Below are 13,905 nucleotides of genomic sequence, written 5' to 3' on the forward strand. Positions count from 1 at the left end.
CAATGTGTAAAGCAGTGGGAGTATTTCATTGGAAATACGCATACATTTGAATTAATCCCTTCAAAAGGGGAGCTAGGAATGCAAGATGATTTCCTTCTCCACCATCACTTAGTGACCTCGAATAATAGTTTTACGACTGCTTTATAATAATATTTCACATAGAAAGATGTGATGGAATGTAGTTATTTTTTGTGTGTGTATTTTTAAACTGACGGTTAGAAGGAGCAGTTGAAATCATAGCAACTCATTGTATGACACACATGGCTGTATTCTGAAAATATATGCAGAGATTCCTCTTCAAATGTGGATATGATAGCTTTTATTATATTACAAATGCTATAAACTAAAGGAGAGAGACATGAGGGGTAAGATGCACTATTCATTTCTTATTATCTTCCATTTAATTTATTTGCTGTGTTAGTAGAAAAGTACAGCAAAATATCTAGTTCAAACAGATTTTCATGCTGTGATTTGTGGTCTTACATCATGCCTGACAGTCAATCATTCTGTGAAGTATAATTAATGAAATGTAATTTAGAATGGCTGTTTTACTGCATCTCTTGATACTGTAAATTTACACTGCCAAGAGTTGAGTTGTTTTGATGCATAATAGTATGGATAGTGTTATATATAATACATTCTTGCTTTCTTGTTTTCTTTACCAAATAGATGTTTAGATTTTTTTGTTGCATATAACAAGGGTACAATGGTGTTAACAGTCACAGTTGGATTTCTGTTTATTTAAGTGCATTTTCATATATACTTAATTTCATTGCAGATGCAATGCAAGGTCATTTTCCTACAAACTTAAGTTCTGGATATCTACAAATCCATATCTGTAAGAAATTATATTTTCTTACTAGGTTGTTAGGTGCCATCCCTTGCAGTTTGTCTCCAAGATGACTTTGTAAATAAAAGAGACACTAACAACAATTTGCAGGTATATTTCAAAGAAACATTCACTTTCTCTTTTTTATAGTTTTCAATCAGGAACAATTCCCTTATTGGAGGGAAAGTTATGGTTGAAAACCTTCTAATGAAACCGTAAATTCACTTTTAGAAATAATAATAAAACTTCCTTGACAATCATTTCAAACACTACAGTATTTTTAAAAATAAGACTATTACAAAATATTCTTTTGATGATGGTTTCCTTCATTATACTGCACTTGATCCCAAATCTTGTTCCCTGTCTGTCTGTATGGAATTGAGCAGAGCACAGTAATAACAGCATTGACAAACACAATGTAACTTGAAAAATAAGATATAATTTTAATTTTGTGAGGTAATAGTCACATAGGTAATGACCTTCTTAGATTGCACAGTAGGCTGTTCCCATAATCAGATATTAGATTTTAAATGAAGCTAGATTCTGTTCTCCTGAAATTCGTAACCTTTATTTCTTTTCTTGTTGAAACTAAAGGTCTTTCGTTCAAATATATTATTACTTGTTTTCATCTTTCTGAAGTAAAATGTCTTCATCTGTCTGCATATTTTCTTCTTTGTGCCATTTACTGTGTAATTCTTTCCCATGAAAGAAGTTTAAATGAATTTTGTGCAGATTACTTGATTTAGTAAATTTGTGTACGTTACCCTTAGTGCCACCTTCTAAGCTTAGAAGTGAAAGGATACAATAAGCAATTTAAAAATTACCAAAAAGCATCTTGGATTCTAGTCTGGAAAACTGCTCTGTTAAATTACTGAATTTCATATACTTGTGTTGGGATGTAGGTATACCTAAAACAGTTTTCTGTCTTTACAAATCAAAGTATGAAGATTATTATAAAAATTATAGAACTTTTTTGAGGAGGAACTTCCCTAGTTTTCATCTGTTTGAAACTGAAAAATTGCAATTGTGTTTTACCTTTGCATAGCTTTTTCCCTCTACAAACCCAGATTTTTATTGTCACAGATTGCAAGTATATGCTGTACTTGATATTTAAAAATTGGCATGTTTACCTTTAAGGTGACATTTAGGGCAGTCACATTAAATGTGTGAAATACCACACACTGTGAATTTCAGGAATGTGGGTGGTAAATTTGCTTTTTATTTGCACTCATACTACAGATGGCTTTGCTGAAGATGGCAGTATAAATTCAATTGAAATACAGGCACAGTAGGTGTTCTCCATCCTAAGAATTTTGAATTCGACTTAAAAATAGAAAACTAATACACTTCTTCAGGGCAGACTGTGCACTCGGAAGTCTGTGTTATGAAGAATTGCTCAATTTATGTGAGTAGGAAAAGGATCTTATATCTAGCTCACGCACTTTCAGTTGTCTGAAGTTTCCTGGCATGACAGATGTCTTGGGTGGTCAGATGGAGTGATTTCAGGTGGGAGGAGAAGCACAAGGTTAGTCTCATGTCTTACTCTCACCAAATTACCTGTAATTATTAATACAACCTCGTGACATTGTCATTTGAGAAACGAAAACGTATAACGAGAAGTGTTTCAACAACTCAGTTATATTATAAATATTTGTGTGCGGCAGGCAGAGAGCTGCTACGTGATAGAAGCCCTATGTGAAGAGGCTCCAACTTGGGAAGTTCCACTAAGAAATTTAGGACTGTTCACAGTGTGACAGATTCAATGTTTTTGTAGAATGTTGTAATTAAACCTCTATGAGAAAGCATTTGCAAAACGTTCTTCTAAAATAAAAACTCCTTCAGCTATCATTATCAAAGGAGGGAACCATTTTTTTTCATTGCATTGCATCTATTATAGTGAAACTGCATATCCGAATAAATAAAAAGATAAATATTTAGTATTAAACCAGGCAATGGTAGATGAGTCATTCCAGACAAGCCTGAAAGCATTATTTCTGACTACAAATGACCACTGACAAAGCTGATGACATTTCTACTTGGGATAGCCATGGGATTCTGATTAGGTGTCAGACTGAATAAATGTAACTTCCTAGAGTTACTCACAAAGCTGGAAATAGAAACAGCATATTTCTCAGTACCAATATCAACCTCTGATGGGGCTTAACAACTATCAGCGTGTCAAAGCTCTTGCATTTCTGTGTGCCCGATTTTTGACACAGGATATAACAAAAAGTAAGGAAATAAAGGACTGAAGTGAGCAAAGTTCTAGTTTATGCCTGAACGCCATGTAATGTAATTTGATAGATAAAATAGCAAAAATGCTAAGCCAGTCTTTAAGCTTTCAGAATTTAGATTGTTGGCGGGGCTATACTACATTTGCCTTCTGTGATCTTTAGACAGGCAGAAGCTGTTATTTCTCCCTTGACAGCCTCCTTGTGCTGTGAATTTTTTTGAAGTGATGGTACAAAGAATCATCCCGTAACAGAAAACATTTCCAGCCAACTGGTTAAACTGGCTCACTGGCTCCTTCCCTAATCACTTCTGTCCTAAGAGTGTGTCCAGCTCTTAATTTTAATTTATTGTATGCACTGTGACTTTCACAACTGGTAAAGCTAAAATGTTCAGTGTAAAATTTGGGTCAGTATTCATACATTTCACTGCCCATTCCTTGTGGTTTTCTGTTGTGTGTGCGTTTTTGTTTTTCCCTTTTAATTAAAGTGGCAACTGTTAGTAGAGAGCTTGCTGCAGAAATAGCTTGCTCTTAAGGTAGGTTATATATATTTTTACCACTTTCTTAGCCTCATTTATTTATGAAGGATTCACAACATACTCAACTGTCCTAGCTTCTCAGTTCCTAACATAGATTAATGTCATTTAATTAATGAATATAAATATCAGTAGTCTTCTTCCTGTGACAGCTACTATTTGGAAATACTTCAGTAATAACTGAATTGCACAATACTAGGTAGTTTAAGGTCACAAATGTGTAAATCCAGGAAGTAACATTTTTTATCCTTTTTTTTTGTGTGTGTGTGTGATATTGGGTCCATGTTTTTTTTCCTTTACCTAAATTTTGAGCCAGTTACCTGATACTGTGTGAAGCCATCTTCCTCCACTCAGAAATAGAGTAAATGATCACTAGAAATACGATTTTTTTCAAAAATATGTGCATATAATCCTTTTAGCAAGGAAGCTGAGCTGATGTCCCCCTGGCATGTGTCCATTCCCTGGCAATGCTGTTGGATTAGAGCAAACTGCCACAGCCTTTCCCACGTTGTCTTTCACTGATACCTTTTCATTTAGACTATATAAAATCTTTTCTATTTTTTTTTTCCCATAAAGGTTTCAGTAAGGAATTGCTATCAATTTCTTGTCACCTTTTCACCCAATTTTCCCTTCAGCTGACAAGTCTCTCATGCTATTCTATGTGTGTACATGTTTTGGGCAAGATTGCTGCAGGCTTAGGAAGCGCAGGAGAAAATGCAGCAGGGCAGCTGAGGGTTTATTTTAGGAAGATCTGTGTGCAGAAAAGCCTTTTCATGCTGGTGTCCACGGGGCTTCATGTGTTGATACTGAGTTTCTCTTTAGGCTGCTGTTTCATTATCATCATGAGACCATCTGGGTTACCATGTGGTGTTTTTATCTGCTTGCACGTGGTTGTGCTGAGAACCGCAGAAGGCTACTCAAACATCTAATGTAGTTTTGCTGAAAAGTAATCTTATCAGTCATATTAGAATCATATGCATGTGTTACATAAAACCCAAGTGACAGCTTGTTTCTTTTAAATGTGGCATTGAGGGGACTATTTGATATGTCTGTTTTTGTTGATTTTCAGTTATAAACCACTACATTAATAGTGATTGATTCAAGATGTCACATACAGGTTGATGCTGCAGATGGCATAAAATGATTAATCCAGGCAACAGGGATAGGCTATCACTTAATATAGAAATTATATTATGGTTATTATGGAATGAAAATAAGAGAATGGGACTGCATTTTATTTATCTGCACAAACGAACTGATACGCTGGTTTTGGTTACAGCTCAGTGTTGGTGTTGGTCTTGATTCAGTCTTCACAGGTACTAACTGGGTTTATTCTTATGAATCTGTGATTGCAGTGAAATGCAGTGTGAGTTAATTGTATTCTTCTGTAATTAAAGAATCGGAAGACTGAGGTTTTCTGCAATTATCAATTAAATAACTAGGCCATTCTTGATGATATTTATGTAACTATGTAACTCTTAAAAGTGTCCACTCCCACAGCTTTCTTAGTTATTTACATTTTTCTCTTTCACCACATACCTGCTTAGAAAGTTTTCCCGAAAATTAATGAAAATAATCTGAGTTGTTTTTTTTTTTCTTATTTATTTTTAAAAATTTCATTTTATGGTCATTCTTGATTCTTATCATAGCTTTTTCTATTTAGGAGACCATTTTTTTTGTGACCCTCATCCAACTTCCCATTTTTTTGTCCTTTCAACTAAACATATTTCTTTCAACTTCTCCTAAATTATATCTTCAAATAGTTTTATTCTTTATTCTGTTCTCTGTTGCATATAGAGGTATGTCACCTCTGCCTTTCTTAAAACATGCTCTTGAAAAGTTAGAGAAACTGAAGAGAACAGAGTATTTTCTACGTTTTTTTTTTTTTTATGCAGCAGTTAGATAAATGCATCATAGAATATAACTTGATTTTTGGAACTACATGGGGTTATTGACCTATATATTTTTGTTTTTCCTTTGCTGTGAATCATTTTTTCCCAGGCTGCTACATTTTACAGGTATTCTTCAATTTCAGTTTGTACATTTGAACTGTTTTTCTAAGCGTTTTAATCTTATATTGCATTAGGAAGTTTCTACTTCATGTTCACTGTATTCCTCCTCATGAATTGCCAGCTTTCTGGTAATCCTTTATTCTTTAGGTTATCTCCACTTGATTCTCAACTAGCTAATTCTCTGAGTTTGTTCAAGTCTGTTTCTTTGAAGTGTTATCCTTATTTTACTGCTGCTACACCTTCCAAAATCAGTTCTTGCTCTGTCAATCCAACTGTCTTGTTCCTTCCAGATTTTCAATTAATTCAGACAAAAAAACTCTTTGACATCTTCTAGAACAAAAAATATTCCTAAGTTTCTACAGGGTACTCAAGAGTTGTGTTTCCCATCATATTGTTTTATCAGCATGAACACATATAATAAAAAAATTATTTTATGCTTTCCAGTGTTTAATGAAGTACCATAAGTAAATCTCAAAGAACTGACTGTAGCAACTGTAACTGCAGATAGATAATATCTGAGTTGTATTGCTATAAGAGCCACAGAAGAGAGTCACAAATCCCATTCATTTAAGAATATAAGAGTGGAGAAAACTTGACGGAATTGTATCCTGCAGATAGAGGAGCAAAACTGGGCACAAGAGAAAAGACAGCACAATTATGTAATTTAGCAAGTGCTTTTATTTGAATTTACGTAGTTGTGATTGAAACACTTGTGTATTCACTGATACCAGAGACTTCTGAAGGATAACTTTAAAAGGTTGGTATAAAGGTGCAGCTTTCTGGGAAGAAACTAGAATCTGTGCAATTAGTAGAATAAGTGTCTCATGATAACACATCCAATACAACTGATATATTTTAAAAATAAATCTTAAAATAAAACTTAAATGTAAATTATTCCAGATTGCTGCTGATGGGAGAGCACATCAATACCTGAAATGAGAGAGCACTGTCTGAGAAATCTTATCAAATAACAATTATTGTATGCAGTTAATAAAGCGTTGTTTGTAGAATTTTGCAAAACTATTTCAGTTATGACAAAAAGTAAGAAAATAAATATAAGTAATAGCTGAGTATTCAGATGAAAAGCAAAGAGACGCAAGTAATATTATACAGGAAGTGACTTGGATTCAAAGTCATGATTAATGCCAACTAAAAGGTTAAAACCTGCTCAGTCATGTCTCAGGAGAATAGTAATCATGTTCTTTAGTCTTTTGCACGGAACTAGCTGTGCTATACAGCATAGAAGAATGAGAAAGAAACAATTCTGACTTTATTTTAATGGATCTTATTACAGGAGAGAGTTGTTTATTTATAAATTTTATGAAGCCACCTCTTTGCAGTTGATGAATTGTATAATGTATACTGTCTACCTTGTATTCTTGGTCCTATATGTAGACAGAAGGGGCAAGCTGGTAACAACAGACAAGGAGAAGGCAAAGGTACTTAACCTTTTTGCCTCAGTCTTCTCTGATAACTGCTTGTCACACAGCCATCAAACATTTGGTTTGATAGGAGGGGATTGGGGAAGCAACATCCCTCCCACTGTAAGTGAAGATCAGGCTTGTGACCACCTGAGAAACCTGGAAATCCATAAGTCTATGGGTCCCAATGAGAGGTATGCCAGAGTCCTGAGCAAATTAGCCGATATAGTTGCCAAGCCATTCTCAATGATATTTGAAAAGTTGTGGCAATCAGGTGAAGTCCCTGATGATTGGAAAAAGGCAGTGTCACATCCATTTTTAGGAAGGGTAAAAAAAGTGACCCTGGGAACTACTGACCTGTCGGGAAATATCACAGAGCAGATCCTCCTGGACGCTGTGCTAAGGCACATGGGAGATAGGGAGGGGATACGGGAAAACCAGCATGGCTTCACCAAGGGCAAATCTGCTTGACCAACCTAGTGGGCTTTTTTGATGGTGTCACTGCATCAATGGACAACGGAAGAGCCACTGATGTCATCTATGTGGATTTCAGTAAGGCCTTTGATATGCTACCCCACAACATCCTTCTCTCCAAATTGGAAAGATACGGATTTGATGGGTAGACTGGTCAATGGACGAGGAACTGGCTGCAGGATTAAGTCCAGAGAGTGGTGGTCAATGGCTCAAAGTCTGGATGGAGATCAGTAATGAGTGGTGTCCCCTAAGGGTCAGTGCTGGGACCGATACTCTTTAATATCTTCATCTATGACAATGACAGTGGAGTCGAGTGCACCCTCAGCAAGTTTGCTGATGACACCAAGCTGTGTGCTGCAGTCAACACACAGAGGGATGAGATACCATTCAGAGGGACCTAGACAGGCTTGAGCAGTGGGCCCAGGTGAACCTCATGGGATTCAACAAATCCAAGTGCAAGGTCTTGCAGATGGGTTGAGGCAACCCCCACTACCAATACAAGCTGGGGACTGAAAGGATTGAGTGCAGCCCTGCAGAAAAAGACCTGGGGGTACTGGTGTATGGGAAGCTGGACATAAGCCAGCAATTTGCTCTCACAGCCCAGAAAACCAACTGTATCCTAGGTTGCATCAGAAGAAGCAAGTCAAGGGAGGTGATCCTGCCCTTCTATTCTGTGCTGGTGAGGCCTCACCTGGAGTACTACATCCAGATGTGGAGTCCTCAGTACAGGAGAGACATAGCACATCCAGAAGAGGGCCAGAAAAAGGATTCAAGGTATGGAACACTTCTCCTACGAGGACAGGCTGAGAGAGCTGGGGCTGTTCAGCCTGGAGAAAAGAAGGCTCCAAGGTGACCTGAGAGCAGCCTGTCAGTATCTAAAGGGGAGCTATAGGAAGGAAGGGGACAGAATGTTTAGCAGGGTTTCTTGTGATAGGACAAGGGGAAATGTTTTCAAGCTTAAAGGGGGGTAGATTTAGGTTAGATATAAGGAAAAAGTCTTTTACAGTGAGGGTGCTGAGGTACTGGAACACAGGGGTGGTGGATGCCCTGTCCCTGGAGACTTTCAAGGCGAGGCTGGATCAGGCCATGGACAACCTGATCTAGCAGTGGATGTTCATTGCAGGGTAGTTGGACTAGATGACCTTTAAAGATCCCTTCCAACTCTAAGGATTCTATGATTTTATGATTCTAACAAGAACCGTTTTACCTGCGGATTCCATGTAGGATCAGTTCTTTTGGTTTTTGTTTGCAGTCTTTTTTTTTCCCCTTACAGTTAAGTTGATTACAAAAGTAATGGAAATACGTGTCATTCAGTATAGGGAGGAACGTTATCTTCAGTCATCTAGATGATATGTATGTATGTAGTGTTTCTCACATATAATCCTGAGATTTCAGGTGCAATTTGGCAAGAAGTACAATGGCTAGCATGCACACTGATTGCATTAATTGCTAGCTGTGAAGGACATTCTCTAATACATGATTGCACATAATGCTCAGTCTTTTAGATACGCTAGGACACTTGCCAGTTGCTGAAATAGTGTGTTATCAGTGCCAGCTTGTGTCAATAAAGGAATGTTTTACCTGCCAACAAATACAAGGTCAGGTTGCCCTAAGCCCAGACCAGTGAGGCAGTGGCGAGTTTCCACTGTTAAAGTACTTAACATTTTTTCTTCTCTTAAAAATTGAACAAAACTTGAAGAATTTTCATTCTTAAATCTCTCAGTCTTAAGGTTGTCTTAGGATAATGTTCCTTCCGCAGGCTAATCTCCAAGAAACAACACGTGAACAGGGTGAAAAGTCTCTCTTTTATAAAGACTGTTTGGCATTTGCAACTACTTTGTTTCAGTCAGTATTTTCCAAGCTGTACAAGAACTAGATTAGTGGGAGTAAATAATAGAAGGAGTAACTACACAAAGCGCAAAGTATATTGTTTTTTAAAGAAAGACTGTTGAATAAATTAAAAAAGATAACTGAATAAAATTAAAATTTCAACAGTTACTCTACAGTGTAGAGTTAAAAACTGTTAAGAACTAGAGTTTGAAATACCTTCATTAGATAGAATATGTTCAATGGAATATTAAATATTCCTTTAAATTCTTTAAAAAAAAAAAAGGCTTGATGTCATGATAGGAACAGTAAATATTCCTTTAATTAATCTGGTCATCTCCAGCTGCTCAGCTCCCTCAAAATGTTGTTTTGACTATCAAATAAATGCTTAAAATGCTTTTAATCTAGAGTACAGAGGGAAATACTTTGTCACCTCCTTTGTCTGATTTCCAATACGAGCAACCAAATTGACAAAGAACTCTTGGAAAAAATGAATTTTTCTTCAGGGAATGCTAAATGCTGAATGTCAGGGTGAGAATCAGTTGTTTTCTATTTCAGCAAAGAAACATTATTAAGATAACCAAAGAAGGAAACAAATCAACTGAGTAAATAGAGCCTGTGTGGAAAAAGTAAATAATCAACAGCTGAACCATGAAAAAGCTGATAGTGTAATTTCTTCATCTGAGGAAGGAATAGGAATGACCAGGAGATGCAGTGAATGGCTGGAAAATCACTTGATTCAAAAGGACTGCTTCACATTTATTCCCAAGGCACTGTGGGGCTGTCTGGTGAGGTCAGCACCTTCAGGAGAGCTGAGTTAGTAGTGCAGGAGAAGCTGCCAGTGTGTCAGCACCCTTTCTGCCAGAGCTGTGGTTGCAAATCCACACCACAGAAGACGACTTCAGGGATGTTTCAGGTTCTTCCAGATGAAATAAATCCATGCATGACTTTCAATGGGATGAGTTAAGCATACAGCAACTGCATTACACAATTGGTGACATCACCTGTCAGCCTTGGTGTCTTAAGGCATCACTTATATTAATTAATTCCATTAGGGCAGAACGTGGGCTTGGGCACTTTTGCAATCGGGTGTATGCTTAGTTAGACCTGAGAGGTTTGCAGCTTGTGCCAACTGATGCACTCTCAACCAAGGTACTGGGACTGCTCCCAGGAGCACCAAGGAAAATGAGGGAAGGAAAGAGCAATAATTTAGGTTCTTATTACATGTGTGTGGACTCTGCTGCCCCAGTTGCCCTCAAGGCCAGAGAGTCAATCAAGGCACAGATTTTGTTAGGATAGTCACGGCCAAATCAATTCTAAATCTTAAATTCAAGCACTTAATAATGAAATCCAACTGGAAAATGATGATATTAGAAACTTCTTTTTATATATGGAGGAAGCTCTGTGCAGAGGACATAGCCTCCTCATTGTCATGTAATATCTCTATATTAAAGTTCTCGTCAGGATGGACTAATTCAGTTTTTACTTCTACGATACTTCTGCCTCATGAAAGGTTTAACAACATAAAGACTGAAATGACCACATCATCAGTGATTCATCAATCTAATTATAATCGATTTAACAGAGGTAGAATAGTTTATATCAACAGGGTATTTAAACCCTGGTACTTCTAGCAGAGCAGGAAGGGGCATCACTTTCTAGCCTCAGTGAGTTTGGAATTAGTTGCTATAGTTCCACAAGGTGGCACTAATAAAATGTAGAACAGTACAACTGAATTAGTATTCTCTCAGCTCAGTGGAAGTGATAATTCTGAAATTTTCTAATGTGTTACACTGTAATAGAGGAAATAGTGTTTTCAAGCTTCACACTAGAAAATATCCCCATTTTTTAATGTAGGTATGTTTTCATTGCGAGGCAACAAAAAATTGCAATGAAACCAGCAGCTGTATTTTACCACACATCATGTAAGTGTACTTGTCTCTATTATCCCCAAATAGCAAGATCATTAAATGCTGTTGGGTCTGTGTATAATTTAGAGTCATATCCAAGACAGGGGAGATTTTCCAATTATTTTTCTTTCGTTTTTCAAAGAAGGATTTATGTTAGAAAGACTATAATTAGAGTAGGAATTCACAAGTTAGCATTGCAGTTTGGAGTTAAGGATTGAATGGAAGTGACTCTAGATTATTATCTTTCGCATATAAATATTTGAAAGGTAAATTCTTACCATTTCCCATGTTGTGGTTTGTTTGTTTGTTTTCAACTCTGAACCTTTTTCCGGAGAGTACCTAAAGAAAGAGACAAATCATAATTTGGACATAAGAGTCAAAAATACAACTTGATATATTTCTGTTGGTGTATCATACTATTCCCTAACTTGACATCAAATTTTGAATTCTGCATTTTGAGTACTAGATCTTTACAACTTTATAAATTTAGGTCCTGAGATCTGCTCTGTGTTTCCTCAGTTACTTACGTTAAGGGCAAAATGCACAGACAGTCCAAGGATCATGTACACAAGCCCAAGTCTCCAACTTCTGGACCTTGTTGACCCTGGTATTCAGAGCAGTAGAAGTTATGAGTTTTGCTTAAACTGAGAAGCATTAAACTTTCATTTAAAAGGTTGGAGGCACTACTGTCATTTTGAAAAAGATGAATGCTGCTCAGTCGTTCATAAGAAAACAAGCCTTACTCTTATGATTGAATCACACAGCTGTGCCCATACCCATAAACTAACCAAGGCCAGCATGCAGTCTGAAGAACTGTCCACAATTACCCATAATGTTTAATTGTTAACAGACCCAATGGTATGGTTCTTGGCCTGTGGCAGTCAGCTCTCAGTGTCTTGAGGGGTTCAGTTCAGGGATGAGCATGAGCAATAGCTGATCCCAAAAGACGTTAGAATGAGATCAAATGATGTGGGGGTTTGGACAGGGAGGGAGGAAAGCAAAATAATGTAGACGTAGAAATGTGAGCCATGCTGTGTCCTACAGCCTGAGAAAGAAAATGAGTTATGTCCCATTTTATTTACTGGATAAATATAGCCTATGGGACGCGAGAAGTTACCTCTAGCACATCATTGTCAGCCATACTCCTGCTGGCAAACATGAAGCTTCTATTTCTCTTCTCCGTGTCCTTTCTATCAAAGCAAAGCTGTTTTATGATAAAACCCAAATGCATCATGACCGTATCCCTTGAAGTTCTGAATCTAGCAGTCAGGGACAAAAGATTATGGACCAGAATTTAGGTGCAACTCAGTATTTGGCATTTCCTGTGGCTAACCTATTTACCCTGTAGGGTTTTCAGATGACAACTCTGAAGCAGTGTTTTTCATTAAAATTGGTCATAAATGCCTTTTGGTCTTAGCAGAATCTGAAATCATCTTCAAAATGCTGTTCAGTTATGGGGATAACTCCAAAGGTGTAAAGGCAATAAGGAAACAAACACACTGAGAATTATAACTGTGGTAGCTTGAAAACCACAAAACATTTCCCTGATCAACAGCAGAAGAGTTGCAAGTTGATTAAGTGGTTTAAAAGATATGCTTACAAGGGATTTAGAAGACAGACTGCATAATGAGGTATAGAAAAGCAGTTTTATGATTTTATTTAGAAAAATAGTCTTGGTATGTTGTTCTCACTTCAGAATTATACCTATTAGATCTAAACTTGAAACAATTTTTCATCATATCTGATAATCTATATAAACACATTAATGGGAAAAATAATTTCCTAGATTATGCTGGAATTACTGAATTATTCATTCCTCTTTATTACAACTTCTCTTGGCTTTTAATAATAGTAATAATAATAATAAAAAAATCTCTGGATTTTTATCTGCAGTTACAAAGCCCAGATTAATATATTCTGAAATCTTACTATCATGAAAACTGAAGTTCCCTGGTCTGATCTGATGAATTTTTGATTCAGTTTCTTTATCTAATGGTGGAAAAAGATGTAGTCTTTCACACTTGTACACGATTGCGATAAAATGATGAGATGTGCTTTGCCTACTAATAGTCAAGTGAAGTAATCATGTAGCTCTCTTAAGAAATATGTATCTCTAAAGGAGAGTTAATCTCCTAAACAGTCTAATGAAGAGAGGCACACAAATAAATACTTGTAGCTTTCCCATTGCTGCAGTACAGAATTTAAGAAAAACAATTCATCTGTCAAACCAGTAACCAAACTGGTGTGTAGCTCTTCATTTCTGTTTTTGTCACACCTCTCTCAAGTGCCTTTATCACTTCATATCTGTAGGAGTTGGATTTTTAGTTTTTTTATTGATTTATTTCCTTTTATATCCTTCAAGAGATTGTGGGATAAGTCAGGATGCAAACACATTTGGGAGCTCTCTTGTCTCACATCCTGCTCAAAGCAAGGTCAGGACTAAATAAGTCTGAGTTGCTCAGGGCTTTATCTAATGTGGTCTTGAAGGCCTTGTAGAATGCAGACTTAACAGCCTCTCTTGGCAGCCTTTGTCTTTGCCATTCATTATCTGACTTTCCTCACATCATTCTAAACTTTTTTACGTTTAATAAAGATATTGCTATACTGTACACTATTTTCACTGAAAATATAATAATAAAAGACTAGACTAAGAGTGAAAAATACAA

At 36.6% G+C, this 13,905-nt stretch overlaps 1 protein-coding gene across 8 annotated transcripts in view; it reads left to right on the plus strand.

The window, feature by feature from the left end:
- The window catches only part of CACNA2D1 (calcium voltage-gated channel auxiliary subunit alpha2delta 1), a 361,729-nt gene that overhangs the window by 291,012 nt on the left and 56,812 nt on the right, over positions 1–13,905 (plus strand). The window lies entirely within an intron of this gene.

Source organism: Numida meleagris, chromosome 1 (assembly GCF_002078875.1).
Source record: "Numida meleagris isolate 19003 breed g44 Domestic line chromosome 1, NumMel1.0, whole genome shotgun sequence".
Classification (NCBI taxonomy): Eukaryota; Metazoa; Chordata; class Aves; order Galliformes; family Numididae; genus Numida; species Numida meleagris.